Raw genomic sequence first — 21,523 nt, 5'->3', positions numbered from 1 at the left:
AAAAGGTGATTAATTTGCCCAAGGTCGTACAAATAGGAAGTGGTAAGTCCAGCACTAAAATCTAAAAAACGATCTAGGCTGAAATTTCTCTCTTTTGAACTGACACATTTAGTTTCTAAAGGATCTAAAGAATGAAAGTTTAAAGTAGTAAAGGATAAAAATTTAAGTATGCAGAGGGTAAAAATACTTAATTGTTTATTGCTATTAGAACCAGATGTGTGCATCTATAAATAACTCTTAGAATGCAAGTTTTCTTTTTTAATTTACTCTTTTCATTAAATTTTTGATTTTTAAAGCATTTTTTAAAGTAGGAAATTTAGAAAATAATGAAAAAGGAATGTAAAAATTGGCTATACTTCCTTCCCCCAGTTACCGTTTCAGCCTTCCCCCCCCCCCCAATAATGGAATCACATCTTTCAAAATTTGGATGAAACATTATTTACTTAAAGCATGCAGGTGATACGATTTTTTTTTCTAATTTCATATGGAAAGCTTCATGTGAACAAGTCCTGCCCTTTCTGACATTAAAAGCAATTTAAAGTAGTTAATCTCCCCATGAAACTATTCAGTATATGGTTTTTTGATGTGTTACAACTCTAAGTTGCATGATCTGATTCAATAAATAAGAATAAACTCACTAATGAATTAGCAACTTTCCTTTTGATAGTTTTGTATACGGTCAGGAGAATGTTTGTATTTCATTCAGGTCTTTAGTGATGGTTGCCAGAGAAAACACAGGATGCCCATTTAAATTTAAATAACAGATGAACAACAATTTTCTTTTCAGTGAAACTATGTCCCATATAATATATATTTTCATTTGCAAAATCTGGCAACCCGGGGCCCCTGGGTGGCTCAGTGGGTTAAAGCCACTGCCTTCGGCTCGGATCATGAACCCAGGTTCCTGGGCTCAAGCATCGAGCTCTCTGCTCAGCAGTGAGCCTGCTTCCTTCCTCTCTCTCTGCCTCCTTCTCTGGCTACTTGTGATCTCTGTCTGTCAAATAAATAAATAAAATCTAAAAAAAAAAAAAATCTGGTAACCCTATGTGTATACTTTGTTTATCACTGAACATATGAGGTATCTTCTTTAGTCCTTTCTGCTCTGGATGCCAAGGATTTTATTCTGAAAAGTTTCATAGTTTAACAATAGTAGCACTTTGAAAAAAATTCCAAAGGGCCTAGGAATGGAGCTTCAGATCTTAAGATCTGATTAAAAAAAAATCAAGGTGACACTTTGGGTATAAAACTGGAACTGAAAAGGCAGAGCAAAGTAAAATTATGAAAATCATGGAGTTTGGTAAATATTCTATGAGTCCAATAGCTGGTATTAGAAATAAATAAAATTATATAAATGAAAGTCTATGTGCACAAAGCAGGAAAGCCTGTGAAGTACAAAGAGTAAAAATGTAGTAAGTCTTCAAGAAGCCACTCCTTCTCCCTCCCTCCCTACACATGCACACAATCCGAATGGATTTAGGTTCTTGTAGTTGGCCTGTCCCCAGCTCCTGTTCACTACTCGTGCATGGAAAACTGCTACTACTAAGGCTTCCTTAAGATTTGTTAAAGACCCTCAACTCAACAGTCAACTGAAGCGTTTTCCCAGAAACAATGAGAAAGAACAGTAGGGGAAAATCTTTTTACACTAACTTCTGTATTAATAATAAATTTTCCTATGTGCACATATTTCCAGAAATGTGTGAATAGAGAAAGGTTAGCCAGTAATTGAGGGTAGAACCATATTGTTCAGTTAGACTATATTTAATAGTATTTTCACACTTATTATTGAAACATAGGAATTTTAGAGAATAGCTGTTAAGGATACAGCACATAACCTATTTTCTACTTAAAATAGCTTCCAGAGAGGTCAGATTTAGGAATGACGCAAGTTTTTCATGTCAGCTTTATTTTTAATTTATTTTTTTAGCCTTAGCATTTAGCGCCTTGACCAAAACAAAACGGGTGCCAATAAATGGCTGTTAAACACATGCTAATTCACTATTTTACCAAATGCCTTGGTTTCTAGTAGTTCCTGAAACTGACATATGCATTCCTCCATGCTCAATGAGATGTTTTGTTTTGTTTTTTAATTTTTTATTAACATATAATGTATTATTAGCCCCAGGGGTACAGGTCTGTGAATCGCCAGGTTTACACACTTCACAGCACTCACCATAGCACATACCCTCCCCAATGTCCATAACCCAACCACCCTCTTCTTACCCCCCTCTCCCCGGCAACTCTCAGTTTGTTTTGTGAGATTAAGAGTCTCTTATGGTTTGTCTCCTTCCTGATCCCATCGTGTTTTATTTATTCTTTTCCTACCCCCAAACCCTCCCACGTTGCTTCTCAACTTCCTCATATCAGGGAGATCGTATGGTAATTGTCTTTCTCTGATTGACTTACTTCGCTAAGGATAATATCCTCTAGTTCCATCTACATCATTGCAAATGGCAAGATTTCATTTCTTTTGATGGCTGCATAGTATTCCATTGGATATATATACCACATCTTCTTTATTCATTCATTTGTTGATGGACATCTATGTTCTTTCCATAGTTTGACTATTGTGGACACTGCTGCTATAAACATTTGGGTGCACATGCCCTTTTGGATCACTACGTTTGTATCTTTAGGGTAAATACCCAGTAGTGCAATTGCTGGGTCATAGGGTAGCTCTATTTTCAACTTTTTGAGGAACCTCCATGCTGTTTTCCAGAGTGGTTGCACCAGCTTGCATTCTGACCAACAGTGTGGGAGGGTTCCCCTTTCTCGGCATAAAGCAATCTACACATTTAATGCAATCCCTATCAAAATCTCATCATTTTTTTTTTCAAAGAAATGGAACAAATAATCCTAAAATTTATGTGGAATCAATGAGGCTTGATCCAAAGTTTAAAATGTTAGCTGGATCCAAACTATTTTGTTTATAGCTCAAAAGAAGTTGATCCTGTTTATACAGGTGTTTTTAAATCACCAGCAGATGGTACAGTGTCTAAAACACAGTAAGCCGTCAATACCTGTCTCTAGGATGATGGCTGAATGAATGATTGAGTAAATGGATATAAATGTACTCCATGTTGCTCATTTAGGCTTTACTGCCCTGTGCGTATGATGGAAATTTCCTCTGATTAAGTCACAAAAGTTAGTAGTCTATTTTCAAGGGGAAATGGGAGAGTACTGTAGGAAAAAAGAAAATGAAATGCTGAGTGGGAAGACATATTTTGAGGTAGAGGCTCTCTTCCGTTCTGGGTGAGAGAACTCTGGCAGATCTATTATCTCACCCATGAGGGCATTAAAAATGCCTCCTCATAGTAGATGCAAAAGTATATACTGAGAAGAACTGTCAATTGGAAACATTCAGCAATGAATTCATAGTTGAACAAATGCATATGGTTCCCAATTCTTTCACTCTCAGGGAGAAGTGTCATGGTGAACCAGTACCTACAACTACTAATAAAAGAGGAGTCATAGCCATGTAATGAGGGTTAGGCTTGCTCTATCTAAAAATTACATGGAACCAGAAAATGCAATTGAAAAATTGCCAGATATGGAGTATGTCTTATATACAGATAGCCAGGCTGTTCCACTGTCAGTCACAAATGGGTTTTTAAAATAATTCATCCCCCAGAATTAACCCATACTCTTTGACCCAACCTCCCATGAAACTTTTACCAAGGCTGGGTTTGGATTCTGGACCACACAAGTATGGAAATGCACCAAATCATTCAAGAATGAACCCCTTGGAACCTTGCAACATTACTACTCACACAAGCCACAAAGTCAGATGCTCAGTCAAATCCAGGAGGCTAGTTCTATTTCCACAATAAGGAACTGATTACCTTTAACAGTTCATTCACAGTATTTCAGAAAGCTAGCTTATCAAGCAGAGTAATTTTAATGAACATAAATTGCAGTGATCCCAAATAGAGCTCCGTCTGACTCTCTCATTTTTACTGTACTGCTAATTCCATTTTTGTTCTCATTTAGGATTTCCTTTATCTATTATGGAATATTGACAAGTAGTCTATTCCATGCTTATGCTACAAATTGAATATAAAATTTCCCAGAGATGAATTTAAGTCCTAGGCTTGATAGGATATGTTTGAACACTACAAGTTCTAGGTCTTTTTTTCTTCTCCATTTTTTAAAAGCTTTCGAGTCCAGTGAAAGTACACAGGTCTTATAAGTGATTTGACCACACAAAGCAGATGTCTCAGAGTTGGTAGATTTGTTTTGTGATTATTAAAATTTACCCAGCAAGGTACAACCTCCACTTCCAAATTCTAACTTTGCCACTTCATTTCTGACATATGAGGAGATGCACTTTTTGTTCAAACAAGCAAACACAACCCCAAAGAGAAAAAGCAAAAATATGTGGCAGTGTGTCCAGATTCTGGGACTCGAACTATAAAAATTATTATTTTTCCTCTACAGTTAAATTGCTTGCCTACTTGATAAAACTTGAAAGAGAGCATCATTAGCATAACAGCAGCAAAATCTATTCTTGTCTTAATTTCTGCCACACAGCTTTGGCATTAGAGACTGTGATGTCAGGAAATCATGAAAGGATGTGTCAAGTTCTAAAAAAAAAAAAAAAAAGAAAAAGAAAAAAGTTCAAGGAAGTTCATAGTTTCACAAAAACACGGGGAGAATTTTTCAGTCTCCAGTGTGAAGAGATTGAAGAAGTTGATAGTGTTGCCTGGACATTTGCTTTCTTTGTGTCCTCTCTCATCAGGTGTGGAAGCTGAATCCTCTTCCTTCTCAACAACCTTATATTAGACTTCCATCTCTGCTTGGTCCTTTTGGACGCATGCTCCAACTGGGCACTAGATGAGAAATGTCTCCAATGGAGCACACCTGAGCTACAATGTAATTAGGACTTGACCTATGCTTGACCTCATTTATTATACACGGTGACTTTGCTTACATTGTTACAAGTTTTCTCTTTACCCACTCACCCCTCTCTGCCTCAGTGAGGCAGAACACTCAACTTTCTTAATTCCTCTTTGTATGGTAAACCTAACCTTGAGCCAACAATTTCAACAAATACAATTACAAAAGAATCTAATTTCTCCTTCTTATCCTTATAAGTCATTCCTCCGTATATCTTTACAATTTTTAAAAATCTTATCAAAATCTTCACATGAAATTACAAGTACTATGTATTTAGTTAAAACCTGTTAAGATTTGGAACTCTTCCAATATATTTACAAAATAAGATGAAAGTTAAAAAAAAAAAAATATATATATATAGTTAAACAGCCACACAGAAAGTAGAATATAAAGAATGACGGACAAAGTCTGCAAGCCTGTGCTCTGATAAAATATTTTCTTTTCATTTGGGATCAAATAGGCACACAAATATGCATATTACTTGCATACTATTACATAAATCCCTTGATTGTGATGTTATAAATATATTCATTAAATATACGTTTGATTATTTATACTTCACCTACTTAAAAATATTTGAGGCAATTATATGAAACTATAATAGCAATGTTTAAATATAATATTACCTTTATATTAAAGTGTGAAAATATTAAAAATATATTCATAGTTATATGCATATTCTGAAACATTATTTGCATATTTAATATATTATCCATGTGGTGCTTTCTATCTCTGAGACTTGACATCTGTATGAGTTTCTGTAATTTTGGAATGTATTTTTTATTATCTTAGTGATTGTTATTTTATGAGACCATCAGGATTTTGTCTCTCCTCCTTTCTTATTCTTCTTCCTATTAGCGCCTGGGTGGGGAGGGGGTGTTGAAATATATAATGAAATACCATCTTTCCCTTATTAGGACTGCTTTTGGAGTTTCTAGATTGTCAATATTTTATTGACTTAGCCAAGGCACGATAGTTATCACTTGGCTGGTATTTGATATGATTTGGCTTTCAACCATTGTTTGTTTGGTTGTTTGTTTAACTACTACTGATTTTAGGGAAGGGTTCCTTTTCTTTTTGTCCTTAGTTACTTTTCTATCCAGTTCTCAAAGCTGACGATTCCTCATTTGTAATTTGTGTTTTGCTACTTTCATTGTTTCTTTTGTGTGCATACCTATCTAGACAGGGACAATGCCAAACTCTTATAAATTCAAAACACTACAGCCTTAGTTAAAACTTAAGACAGGTTAGTATTCAGTCTTTAAATACTTCAATTAAAATAAGTCAATGATTTCGACCCAGTGAAATACAGTAAAGAGAAACCCTGCTACCTTGCAACTCCCCATTTTAAAAATATAGACACAGATGTCACATTTGGTTAATGTTCAGTATGTTTTCAGAATAATTTAATCTGAAAAGCATCGCTCAGACTCTCATTTCCGATGCAGGATGATCCTCTGAGGCAGACAGGGTTACCATGAGCAAGGACCACCCAGCTACATTGATCCGTTGTATTCCACTTGGTTGCTCTGTGTCTCTAGGAACCAAATCTCTCTGACCACTCAAAGTTGCACTTGGTAAACTTTCTCACCCTGCATTGTTTTTTACGTTATAATCCAGCATGACGTTGAAAAATGTCTCTCTTTTTTGTGTTTGTAACTGAATAAAATATTTTAAAATTATATTAAAAAACTGCCCACTATTTAAGTCTGCATATAACTGTCCCTACACACTCGGATTTTCCCACATATTGACTATAGGAGCAATTTTCACCCTTTGCTACTCCAGTTGGCAAAAAATAGCATATAAACTGAGTTAGAGAGCTGTCAAGCACTATAGGTTCCCATGCCTTATGTTATCTACTGCTACTGGATGTGGGTATGTGAACTGGCCAAAAAAAAAAAAAAACAAAAAAAAAAACTTAATATGATTGATCTTCTCTCATAATGACAGAATTCATGTAAGTGGAATAGTAGAGGTAATATATACTGTTTAAAATGACTTTCTCAATTGAAGTTTTGTGTTATAAAAGAATATCCTAAATGCATCTCTTCTAATGCTTACGGGGGGTGGGAGGTTGGAGGGGGTTTGTGATGACACAGGTAGTGTACTTGGCAATTAGATTCGATGTAAACATTTAAGTGAAACTTCAGATCTGCCACCTTTGTCAAGGTTGCATAGCTATGCATTGCTCCTCAATTCTTAAGAGTCCTTAGCTCTAAGAAATATCATTCATGGTTAGTAAACAAGAAAATATAACTGCCTAAGCAGGTTTCATGATAGCTTGGCCGAGCCAGAACAAATAGATTACAGAACTTAAAAAAAAAATCAAATCCATTCTATAAATCAAGAGTTGTCACAGTCACCTTCCGTAATTGCATGGCTCTGATGCAGGATTAACAAATATGAATCTCAATGACCTTGTATATAATCACCCCCCAATAGCCCCTCTCCTTTTATAATAGGGACTGAGTAGGAACTCTGAGATGTGAGGCACATGAATTTTTTTGCTGACCTGCATTCCCGTCTTAGCTGGATATAATAGAGATCTCAGAAGTCCTTCGAGCGCAGAGCAAGATGGCCTCTCCAGTGATCTCCACCTTCCCAGCAGCGATCAGGCGGATACCCCAGAACTCTGTCCCCTCTTTGATAGGCCCCTAACTCACCTTTCCTTCACATCACTCACAGCCTTGGCCCTACAAAGTGACTGAGAACAAGGGGGGCTCATCTCATTCTGCCCTATGCTATTCATTAGACTGTCACCAAACAAAGCCCTGGTCATCTGGTTTAATTCCCTTTGGTGAACGTCATCTGTCACCAACCTCCAATTCTGAAACTTCCCATGAGTCCTCTGAATTCATAGTATGTCACTAATGAAACACCTGCACTCTCATCTTCTCCGATCATTCTTGTTACCCTCTTGCTCTTCCCTGTAGACACAATTTCCTTGGCAGTTCTGTTGCATTCTAGTGTGGGTTCCCTTCAGCCCCCACATACCTACATATCACTTGGTTTCTCAGGGAGCTGGTTATCTTATTTGCTCATTTGACTCTTCCAAATCATTCTGCCTTCTTCCTTCCTGAAAAATGTCAGAGTAGACTCATGGCACCCAAATGCCATCTCTACCCTTAGTTGGGGATCATCCACCAACATTTGGGTCACTCTCCCTCCATATGTGAATGTCTAGCTTCTGGTATCACTAGACACCCCCACCCCCGCAACACCGTTTTTTCCATAACTCCCGATGGCTGTTATAGCTACAGAGCTGATGTGTTCCCTGATCTGTAGTGAGCTTCCAGAGCCCTTGATCCCATCCCCTTCTCTGTTTCTCAAAGGCTTGCTCCAGCACTTTCTCTCCCATCACTTCTTCATTATCAAGGGTCCTTTATTTATGTTTTCCTTTCCATAACTCCATTTCCATTGTCACATAAACATCCTATTATCCCTCCCATATTTGGGGAGAAAAAAATCTCTTCACTTGACTTCCCTCCAACCATTGCCCCATTTTTGTCCTTCCCCTTAGGATAAAACTTCTTGGAAATGTTGTCTAGCCTAATTCTTTGTGATTTTTCTCTTTTTATTCCCCCTCTAAATCTTGATTTTAAGCAACAAATGTCTTGGGGAAAGAGATACATCTTAAGGCAATCAACAGAATTCCATCTGACTTCATGGACTACTTATCAATCTCATAGGAGCAGTTTGCACAAATACTTCAGAAAAAGGTTTGTTTCAGGATCATTATAAAACAACTCTCCAATCAACAATTCTACTGAAACTGCTTTCCTGATGGTCACCAGTGACCCCTCACCTCACTAAAATCCATGGTGAATAATCTATCCTAACCTTACTTAACCTATCATCTTTTGACCATTGGTCTTTCTTCTTTGAATCATTTTCTTGACTGGGTTTCCAGGACACCATAACTTTCCTGCCCTTCTTTCCACTTTTCTGGTCTCTTTCTCTTGTTCTCCTTTGCTCTTTCTCTGCATCTTTCCTTCTCAAGGGTTGCAATCTCCCAGTGCTCACTATGAAGATCCCTTCTGTTTTCTATTTTTAGGTATCTAATTCATTTTCAGATTTTACACAACATCTAGGACATATGGGCAGGAAGAACGATGAGACACGCTCTTTAAAATACTGTAAAATTGTGTTTGGGGCACATTTCCATCCCATCTTGCCCTTATCTTCTATAATGACTATTCAAACATTCATGTTCCTGATAGATAAGAGTTTTATTTTATCTATTCTCCTCCCCAAGGTACACCACCAGGTTTATCTTCCTTGATCACTCCCAGATGTTGATATTTTTCAATTCCCTCTTTCCTTCAGAATACACAACCTGAATTACTGGAAGAGACTTTTGATATAGCACTCCTCTCCTTTAAACTGTTGGGGAAATGAAGGTCTAAGAAAGTTCAAACTCTCAGTCAGCTAGGATGTATTTCCAGGCCTCTTCATTCCCCAGCCCATTCTTATTCTTTTGCACTATGTTGAGTGAGCCTCAAGCTATTGTACTCTTAGACAGCAGATGACTTATCTAATATATTAATATATATGAAAATAAGCTAAAATGTTTGAGATTGAATTGATGAATTTTGCTTTCAGCAAATTTGTTGCAGGAGCTCTGCTCCTTTACCATGAATGCCCCTCTATCAGTTTCCTATGGCTGCTGTAACAAATTATTATGAACTTAAAATATATTTATTCTCTTATAATTCTGGATGCCAGAAATCTGAAATGAGTCTCCCTGGGCTAGATCAAGGTGTTTTCAGGGCCATCCTCCCTCCAGGGGCTACAGGAAAATTTATTTCTTGACTCTTCCAGCTTCTAGTGGTGGTTCCTGGCATTCCTTGGCCTGTAGCCACATCACTCTGATCTGTGCCTCCAAGATCATATTGCCTTTTCCTGTGTGTGTTTGTAAAATCTCTTTTTGCCTCCCTCTCATAAAGATACTTATGATTGTATTTAGGGTCCACTTGGAAAATCAGTGAAAATCTTCCCCTCTCAAGGTCCTTAATTTAATCATACCTGCAAAGTGTGTCTATCTTCTGTCTGTCTATCTCATATAAGGTAATATTCACAGATTTCAGTCCAGGTGTTAGGACATGGATATCTTTTGGGAACCCCTTATTCAGGCTCTCATGTCCCCTAATCTCTTATACAAAGGCCAAGAACTACCCACAAATGCTATAAATTATGTGAAAAGAAAAATCAACTTATTTAGTAATCAGCCACCTTTGCCATAGTTTCATTTATTTCAAACTTTGGATTGCCAAGTCTCTATGATTTATATCATCTATGCTTTGTTTTGCCTATATATAATTCAAATTATAATTCATTAATGAGGAAAGAAGAAATGTGTAAAACCTACAGCTTTGAAATATACATTTGTTGTTTTTCTATTTTGTATGTATGGCTTCTTTTTCATAAGCATCAGAGCACAATTCTAAAATTTTAATGAAAATGGACAAATACCATTATTCTATTTCAACTCTACGGTCTTGTATGAAAAATAATTTGCGCAGTATTTTCAATTCCGTTATTACAATTTTTGCCACAAGAATGAGGTGTCAGATTTTTATTGTCTGATATATATTGAGAATTAGAATTGCTTGCCCTACCACCCTGACCTTTATCCAGAGTCTGCATTTTGATTGGCTAACCTTTCTCCTTCTTCTTCCTATATATAGCTTTACTAAACTAAGAGGAACAGGTGAAATGTCCAGTCAGTAAATAGAAAGAATAGCAGAAGGTCAAGCTGAGAGAGAAAATGGCTACATTTCACATAGGACGTGTAACATTCCAATGCCAAGACCTCATTCTCAAGTAAAAATTTAAATAAGAATGTAAAATAGCATAACTGAACCCATTCTCTAAAAATGAACAAAAGAAACGTGACACATTTAGCCCATTCTACATAGTGCTGCAATTTCCTGAACTTCCACGGAAATATCCTTGAAAGATTTCTTGAGGTCACAAAGCCAGTTTTCATTATCACTAAAATGATGCATACATATATTTGTATCTTAAGCCCTGTGTAAGGAAAGCTATTTCAGATCTGTCATCTCTCTTGGTTGATACAAAATCACAGATTGATTATGACTTCCTCCAGCTCTTTTCTGACAGGGTATGTTCTGATGACTCTAGGAGAAAACTACAGTTCACAACTAATAAAGACAACCATTTTATTCCAAATACCTAGATAACCAAACTTTTTTTTTCACACTTTCTTTTGAACTTGATATTTTATTTCACTTACAAGAACACATCTAGCAAGGGTAATTCAGATGTGCTATTTTTTTCACATTCGTATTCTTAATATATTTATAATTAGAAGAGAGTGCCAAAGTCCTACCCAAGTTTAGAATAAACTATCTTTTGAAAATTGGACACTAATGAAATACTCACTTTAAAACTAAATCTAAATTTGCCTTAGATGTTAAAATACAGCAATTAAGATTATGATTTTATATGTATATTTCAGTAAATTAAAAAATCTTCTAACAGATTTCCTTATAAATGTTGCTTTAAATGCAATTTTAAAAGAGTGAATTACACAAATCAATTAACAAATAGTAAAGATTCCTTAAGGTATCTTCTACACCTTGATTCAGTATGCCTGACACTTTTGTCCAAGGGAAGTTACTAGAGTATAAACTAATTATGTCCTTAAGTTTCCCAATGCTTTCCCAAAACATAGACATATTCTCTCTTTGAAGAGTTTCTATTTTCTGAAAAATACGTACATAGCAAAAATATTAAAGCATAAACATATTTTGCCTTGCCACAGTTTAAATCTCATAATCCTAGCATAATAGAGCTTTTATGTACCAAAAATGACCCTTTTACAGGTAAAGAAATTTATCTCAGAGATTAGTCCCACAACTGGATAAGTATCTTCCATCAACTCGAAAGACAACTAAGATAGCAAAATAAAGTTTGAAACAGAAAAGGAAAAAACAGTGCTTCTTTCCATTATTAATACTATGCATAATTTTAAATTTTTATTCTATCAAGATAAATTTTATCAACACTTTGGCTCAAAACACAAAATAATCTCTAGTATTTGGTATGGCATATATCCAGAATAGTATATAGTAGCAATATGGATATGCTATATATTTTCATAATAAAATATATCATATATCTCATATGATACATCCAGTGTATCATATTATCTCCTGAGAGATACAGACATAGTTACAGTTAGTTGGAGGGGTATGGGGATGAGAGACTGAACAAATACTTCTGTTGTTTTTATTTATTGTGTCATATTGTTTTAAAAATATTTAAATCTACTGGGAATAATCCACTAGAATAAGTAGAGGTTGAACATCAAGAGAAAGGAGACAATTAGAGTAGAAATTTCTTTAGAGTACAAAAGGGTTTATAACTGAGGCATATGAGAAGGATGTGGCCATGAACTGAGGGCATCATAAAGGATGGGGAGGATCTGTATGGAAGTTTAGAAGACTGACTTTTTTCAATAAAATCATGAGTAGTGAAAGCTTATTGAAGAAACATAAGTAAAGGTGGACAGACCTGATAAAAATGGAAGAGTCCATGAGAACAGCATTCTAAGAACATAAAGCAAAATCAGAACCAGGCATCACTCAATATTTGACAAGTAAGCTAGAAGGAAAGCATGATGTAGTTAGGGAACACGACAATGGCTCTAGCTATCTGGGTGATGGAGTGACTACAGACAATGACGGAACTCAGGGCAGGCACTGAGAAGATGGTACCTACTTTGTGGTAAGTTACCTTTCTGATCATTCAACATTCTGCCATGGAAGTAGTGACTCTTGCCTAAAATCTAAAACTTCAAATTTTATGATAAAATTTATTTTTCTATTTTTATTTTTTTAAAGATTTTATTTATTTATTTGTCAGAGAGATAGAGAGAGTACAGGCAGGTAGAGAGGCAAGCAGAGGGAGGGAGAAGCAGGCTCCCCGCGGAGCATGAAGCCCGATGTGGGACTCAATCCCAGGACACCGGGATCATGACCTGAGCCGAAGGCAGCCACTTAACTGACTGAGCCACCCAGGCGCCCCTATGATTAAAATTTATCTGATATATTAGTGCTCAATGGACAATGACCTATGTATTTTAAGGTATGAAGAGCTAGTGAAAACAGAAAAATAAAGACTAGTCTTTATTAAAGACTACATATGTACTGCACAATAAAAATAAACAAGCGGGGGCGCCTGGGTGGCTCAGTGGGTTAAGCCGCTGCCTTTGGCTCAGGTCATGATGTCAGGGTCCTGGGATCGAGTCCCATGTCAGGCTCTCTGCTCAGCAGGGAACCTGCTTCTTCCTCTCTCTCTGCCTGCCTCTCTGCCTGCTTGTGATCTCTGTCTGTCAAATAATTAAATAAAATCTTTAAAAAAAAATAAACAAGTGAATGAAAAACAAAATTAGGAAAAAAAAAATGTAGGAAAGAACTAGTGAACCGAATTCTCCAGTCTGTCTTTCAGAAAAAGGAGCTGGTTACTGGAGAAAAAAGAGATTTTTAGTTATAAGGGTTCTGATTTTTAGAACTAAAAGTAATTTGACCTCCTAATCACAAATACAAGATTATTCTGGGCAAAATGCCATCACATATTATTAGTTTTCCTTTTTTTAAACTAACATTATAGTTTAACTAGTATCCTAACATTTGTTTTAACACACGAGTGTGCCCTTAGTTACAGAATTCTAGCAAGACCATTGAAAAAAGTAATAATAATGAAACAAAACTTTAAAAGTACATTTGAAATTCTTAAGCCTTTATTTCACACAAATCAGAGCCTGAAACATGATTTGAATGATAAATTTTCTGAGTACACTTGAAATATAACTGGGGTGCCTGGGTGGCTCTGTCGGTTAAGTGTTTAGCTCTTCGTTTTGGCTCAAGGCATGATCTCAAGGTCACGAGATAGAGCTCCACATTGGGTCTTGTGCTCAGCACAGAGTCTGCTCACTCTCTCTCTCTACCCCCCCACTTCCACACGTTCTCTAAAATAAAATTAAAAAAAGAAATATCATCAAATTACTAATCCTTGATTTCTATAAATATATTAGAACAATCTAATATAAAGTGGGAAAACAGGGACACCTGGGTGGCTCAGTGGGTTAAAGCCTCTGCCTTCAGCTCAGGTCATGATCCCAGGGTCCTGGGATCGAGCCCCGCATTGGGCTCTCTGCTCGGCGGGGAGCCTGCTTCCCCCTCTCTCTCTGTCTGCCTCTCTGCTTACTTGTGATCTCTGCTGTCAAATAAATGAATAAAAAATCTTTAAAAAAAAAGTGGGAAAACATACTCAAATTTACATCGATATTATTTATTTATTTTTATATAGAAATATGGTCAGTATAAACCATAGAAATTTTTCTAAGATCTAGAAACTTAAGTTTTAGAAAGCTCTACATTTGATTGATTGTTGACAGCTATGTTAGTCATGGAACCAACATGATTACTACAGTAAGTTGGCATCACTTGTCCATTGACTGGTATTAAAGTTGAATCACTATCATTTGTCCTCGTCTAACTTCCAAACAGCACAGTCACAAGTAGGAGAGCAAAACAATATTGACAACAATATAGCCTCACTATGCTTAGACTATCTTATTCAGGACAGAAATTTTAGACTCTGGAAGGGATTATTAATAAATTCATAGTTTATATTATTAAGGAATACAAACCAGACTAATAAAGTAAAGCTGTAATGAAGGAACTGTTTCCTTAAATGGGTGAAGAAAATACTTCAAGAGCTTTATATACATATGTAGATTTTAAATTCTATAGTTTCTCAGAATATAGCAAGACCACAATAAGATCGCTAACCAAATAATAAATATGAATCCTCAGTTGGCCAATGAGTTAAATAAACTATTTTGTAAATCCTGTTTCCAAGTACTTACAGATAATGTTTATTTTTAAAAAATCAATAGTCTATACTTTCAGGTAAGACATAACTTCTTTCCTAAATCCCAAACTCCGACTGACATTGATAAAGAATTTAAAGCAATCAAAATGGAAATAATTTAACATAAGAATAGAAAACTAATAAATATGTCATATGATATATAAATATAAATAAGCAAATAGATAAGTAGAACACTATCATAAAGGAAAATTGGGGAAAAAAAAATAAGACCAAACAGGTATGAGTTTAGTACCTAAAACTACAAGCCCTAAAGCCTTTTCCCGTTACTCTGAGGGAGTTAAAACTTTGGCTCAAGTCTTCATAAGTGTCAAGAGAAGAGGAAATCACAGAAAGTTGCTGGGGCTGAGGTATCAACAAAACCAAAAGCAGACCACTGGTTGGGAGTAGAACCTACACTCTGGGAATGAGACTCAGGAGTACTTCCTTTCCTACCCAGTTTTTCTCCAGTGAACAGTTGTCCTGAAAACTAAAGTAATACTTGAATCTATGTTTTGTTGATGACGTGCTCTATATTGACCTGTCCTGAGTGTCTGATACACACAACCTTATTTTGATTCTTATAACCTCTTGTAAGTAATAATTTAAAGAACTTATACCACTCAACACCAAAAATCAATCAATCAATCAATCCAATTAAAAAACTTCTCCAATGAAGACATACAAATGGCTATCAGACACATGAAAAAACGTTCATCATCACTAGCCATCAGGGAGATTCAAATTAAAACCACATTGAGATACCACCTTACACCAGTTAGAATCGCCAAAATTAGCAAGACAGGAAACAACATGTGTTGGAGAGGATGTGAAGAAAGGAGAACCCTCTTACACTGTTGGTGGGAATGCAAGTTGGTGCAGCCACTTTGGAAAACAGTGTGGAGATTCCTCAAGAAATTAAAAATAGAGCTTCCCTATGACCCTGCAATTGCATTACTGGGGATTTATCCCAAAGATACAAATGTAGTGAAAAGAAGGGCCATCTGTACCCCAATGTTTATAGCAGCAATGGCCACGGTCGCCAAACTGGAAAGAACCAAGATGCCCTTCAACGGACGAATGGATAAGGAAGATGTGGTCCATATACACTATGGAATATTATGCCTCCATCAGAAAGGATGAATACCCAACTTTTGTAGCAACATGGATGGGACTGAAAGATATGCTGAGTGAAATAAGTCAAGCAGAGAGAGACAATTATCATATGGTTTCACTTATTTGTGGAGCATAACAAATAGCATGGAGGACAAGGGGAGGTGGAGAGGAGAAGGGAGTTGAGGGAAATTGGAAGGGGATGTGAACCATGAGAGATTATGGACTCTGTAAAACAATCTGAGGGTTTTGAAGGGGTGGGGGGTGGGATTGGGGGAACCAGGTGGTGGGTATTAGAGAGGGTACGGATTGCATGGAGCACTAGGTGTGGTGCAAAAACAATGAATACTGTTACGCTGAAAAGAAATTAAAAAAATAAAAATAAATAAAGTATATAAAAAAATAAAACAGACAGAAGAACCTGATAGACATTTTTCCAAAGAAGACACAGAGACAGTCAACAGAGTTATGCAAGGGTGCTTATTATCACTAATCTTTAGGGAAATGAGATATCATCTCACTCTAGTCCAGAATGGCTAGTCTCAAAAGGACAGCAAATAACAAGTGTTGACAAAGATGTGGAGAAAAGGAAACTTTTGCACACTGTTGGTGGGAATGCAAACTGGTGCAGCCATTGTAGAAAACAGTTGGGGATTCCTTAAAAAATTAAAAACAGAATACCACATAACCCAGTAATTCCACTTCTAGATATTGACCAATAACAACAAAAAAAGCACTGATTCGAAAAGATACATGCACCCTTATGTTCACTGCAGCATTATTTACAACATCCAAGATACAAAAGCAACCTAGGTATCAATAGATGAATGGTAAAGATACGGTGTATATACACAAAGGAATAGTACTCAGCCATAAAAAGAATTGTCATTCCAAACAACATGGATGGATCTAGAGGCTATGATGGTAAGATACACAGGTCAGACAGAGAAAGACAAATGCTATATAATTCCAGAATTATATAGTAAATCTAGAATCTAGAAAAAAGGAAAAAAAAAAACAAAACAAAACAAGTAAAAAGAAATGGACACATGAATACAGAGGCCAAAGTAGTGGTTGCCAGAGGTAAGGGGCTGGGGGATGGGCCAAACAGGTGAAAGGGATTAAGATTTACTAACTTCCAGTTATAAAAATAAATAAAGTCACATAGATGAAAAGTAACACATAAGGACTATAGTCAATGATATTATAATAAATTCGTATAGTGACAGGTGGTGATTATACTTACTGTGGGAGGTACTATGTAACACATGCAATTATAGAATTACTGTGTTATACACCTGAAAGTAATATAATATTGCATGCCAACTGTACTTCAATAAAAATAATTAGTATCAATAAGAATAAGAAAGTGATATGAAGATCAAAGGGTTTACTTAGCTTTACCAATTTGTATAATTTTAGAAATTAACACAGACAAGATTAAAAACCAGGTATGTCTGACTCCAATCCTCTGTTCTTAACCAGCATCTACATAATAAATATTGAATTCAATTTTAATTAAATTATTTCTTATAAATACACATGAAACATTTGTTTCATACCAAGGTATAATTCACAGTGTTTGGAGAGTGGAGAGCAGGAAATGACACAGAATTATGAGATCCAGCTATGTGACTGTCAAGAATAATCTCTTCATCTTTTTGTTTCATTTGTGTGTTTTTAATTGGAAGGAAGGGATATGTATAAACATATTTTTTTGTTTTGTTTTGTGGTGGTGTCTTTGGTTTTGTTTTTTAACCCCCCTCTTTAAGCAGGTGGATTTCATTAAGAGATAACATTCCTTAAGCAGTATATGGGATAAGGCTGATTGATGCTGTCGGTTAAAATCAGATCCATGTGTCTGCCCAGTCAGCGGACACCACTCATGAAAAGTGAGAACACCGTCAAGGACAGAGTCTGAAGACATGGCCAAGCTTCCTCACTCCATGCTGCCCACCCCCCAGTCTCTGGGCAGCTGCCTCACCTACTTTGGCTTCCATTCCATTCCATCAGCAGAGTCCTCCTTTTCTCCTGCTTCACTATGTAGAATTTCCTTTTTTGACCCAATGACCAAGCTCCAGGGTAGTCCTAGTTCTGATTTTTTCATTTTATCACCTTTTGACCAGACACATTTCTAGTTCAGCCCACCTCAATGAAAAACAGTTTCTGGCTTATCCTAGCCAATAATTCTGCCTGCTTCTATGACCTACAAGGGTACATTCCACTAAGTGACTAATAGTATAAAATTCCCTAATTCAAACAGCTGAAGCATTTATATTTATATTTATATAAAAATATAATATAAAAATAAAAATATAAATATATTTATATATTTATATTTATATTTATATTTCTGTTCTTTTAAGTAATAAAAGTTTTTAAAAACCCCCCATAAAACAAAACAAAACAAAAATGAAAATCCACAAAACAAGACCAAAAAAAAAAAACCTAATTAAGTTTCAAATGAACCATTTCAACTCAGCAGTACGTTCAGGGGAAAATGAAATTGGTTTCAATTTAAAGTTGTACTTCAGATTAATGACTATAAAATCAAATTTGTACAATTCTCACAAATTCTGAATCTAATTAATTTCCACACCTGAAGTTGTCATTTTTTAGAAATGATCATAGTTGCTTAATATACTATAAATAAGGTGAACAAACACAGGCAACAGAAATTTGCCTATGTACATACAGTAGCTTTTTTTTTTTTTTCTAAATTCATATCCTGGGTAAAATTTTAGGTAACTGCATCTAGTCAAAATCTATCTTTGCCATTCTCCCTCTTCATGTTTTAGAAATCCCTCAGGATTTTTTTTTCTTTTTTTATTTATTTGATAGAGAGAGATCACAAGTAGGCAGAGAGAGGGGGAAGCAGGCTCCCCCCTGAGCAGAGAGTCCAATGCAGGGCTCGATCCCAGGACCCTGGGATCATGACCTGAGCCGAAGGCAGAGGCTTAACCCAATGAGCCACCCAGGCGCCCCCTCCCCTCAGGATTTTCAATAGCTAATAGAAGGCACTCTTCGTCCTCATTTTATCTCCTACATGAAGTCTCCTATCACCCCAAATTTTTGTCATTCTTCCATCACAATTTGGCTATCCTTGGTTTCATTCCATGAGGATCATTTATACATGAAGTGACAATAGAAAATAAAATTGCACTAGGTAACTTATTTTACGGGATAGCGGAATAATTTATTGCACCTCCTAGGTACACACTCAGAACACACTGATGTGGTCATTAGGAAGGTCAAACATTTGTATTTCTTCTAAAGATGTTGCTAAAGAAGATATTTTTTGGTTAGAAAGGCCTCTAACTCTCCTGTTTCTCAAGTTCTTTTTTTTTTTTAAGATTTTATTTATTTATTTGACAGACAGAGATCACAAGTAGGCAGAGCAGCAGGCAGAGAGAGAGGGGGAAGCAGGCTCCCTGCCGAGCAGAGAGCCCGATGTGGGGCTCGATCCCAGGACCCTGGGATCATGACCTGAGCCGAAGGCAGAGGCTTAACCCACTGAGCCACCCAGGTGCCCATCTCAAGTTCTTTTTAAACATAAAAGTTGATCCCTCAAGATATCTCCCTCAAGATATCTTAATGAATACAATTATGAATAAAATATGTTGTTTTTCATTTTTATTGAATGAAATGTGTATTATAGACACACAAATGACCATATTAGTTACTTCAGCTAATGTAATATTTATAGGCAGAGAAGTTAAAACCCATTCCTTAAAGGTAACTACCTGAACACAGTAATGTTACTTTAGAAACTGGCTTAATGTTTACACACGCAGGGTATCAACATTTATGGTGATCTTATAGGTCTTTACGATCTTATAGGTCTTTAGAGATTCTGAGAAGAAAATCCAATGCCCCAGCATTTTTGAGCACAATGAGAAAAGACAATAATATTTTGCTTATTCTATCCATATCGCATCTAAGGTCAGCACGAGCCAGTGAGTTGATCAAAACACGCAGTTCAAGGTACTTGTTCTTTGAATTCTCAATCAGCAGAAACTTAAGAGTGCATCCTCACCAGGACGATCTCGCAAGTTTATTCCATGACAATTGTCCTCAAGCAAGCGAGGAGGACATGACTAATGGACGTAAATAAGTATTATTCATTTCATCTCATTTTGAGAGTGGTCATAAGGGAGCATATGGATGTACCAAATGAATAAACTGTATGGAAAGTGAAAAATATTGGGTGGAATTTAAACCACGAGAGCCTGAGTCTATTTGGAAAAAGTCACATGAATGCTAAAGGAACCAGGCTGGAGGAAACAGGGGGGCTAGGGGCAGGCAGCTGGAGGCGTGCGTGTATGCCCTGACCCTTGGGAGGAGAGCCGGAACAGGGGCAAACAGCTGATAGCCAGTCACTTAATTTGAATGTCCCTATTGCAGGCAGGGACAGATGGGAAGGGTTTTGAATGCAAAGCTAAAGACAAAACTTTGTTTTGTGGGATCAGTGTCCACTGTAAAGGATTGTGAGGGAAAAAAGAAAAAAAAAAGAGGTATGATGAAAACAATGGCTTAGATTAATCTGCAAGGAAGAAGGAAAGTATGTAGTCAAGGAGACCAATCATGAAGCTATTTTTGACAGAGGAGAATGGAAATTCATTTCCAATGTCAAAGTTGAATAGGCAAACACACTGATAAACTTCTGGGGGACAGAATGAAGTACAGACTTATTTTCTATGTGTGTGGGTGTCAGGGGGAGGGAGGTAGGTGTGTGTGTTTTCAGTGTTAGACAAGTAAGCAAATGCAAACAGCTTCTAGTCGGTAAATAATATCATGGGGAGGGTCCTGTGAAAAACAGGCGGGTTCTGCAGCTACAAATTAACTCACTTCTTCACAGCTCCCTTTTCTCCCCTGGTTCCAACTGATTTTTTCCCCCCTGAATATCTCATCTGCAAATAACGGTAAAGGAAGATCAAGTAATCTGTTCATAGTCACCCTTCTATCAGGTGTGAAACATCCTTTCACCTACAGACCACCTGTAATGAGCTCAGGTTGTGTATAATTAGAATTGAGAGCAAATTGGCTTTTCCCTGCACAACCAGAGTATATTTCCCTCAGAAATTAAAGATTCCACCACTTAGAAACACGATTATTAAAAACATATTTCAGATTTTCTCTCTCATACATTCAAAGAGGTCAGAGGTGGCAGACTGTATTTTACATAGTGAGCCCTGGAGATGGCAATCTAGTAAGATTCTGTTATCCCAAATGTTATCATCTTTTAGTGAGAACTGACGTCAGTAGGTTTTATTAATGAATTTAAAGATGGAAATTGAGATGCTGAAGAAGCATTAAGAAAATTAGATACGTTGAGAAAACTGTCTTGCTCTGCAGTGGCCCCTTTGACTTATTACCATAAGCTTTTTGTCAGTTCTGTAAGAGGCAGGGTACTTTTTAGTTATGTTCCTCAGTGATGGAAAAGAAAAAAAAAATCCTTCAGATATAAACTTGAGGATTTAGAATTTTCTCATTCTATTAAAATTCAGATGTTATTCATCAGGCTGACTGATTATGGACTAAGAATATAATTAAGTCTCTCTATTTCTAAAAGTTTTAGAAGGGTATACATGTTAAATGCATTTAGTTATGTATT

Source organism: Lontra canadensis, unplaced genomic scaffold, assembly GCF_010015895.1.
Source record: "Lontra canadensis isolate GAN:19392208 unplaced genomic scaffold, GSC_riverotter_1.0 scaffold39, whole genome shotgun sequence".
In the NCBI taxonomy this organism is placed as follows: Eukaryota; Metazoa; Chordata; class Mammalia; order Carnivora; family Mustelidae; genus Lontra; species Lontra canadensis.
This window is presented reverse-complemented; position numbering follows the sequence as displayed.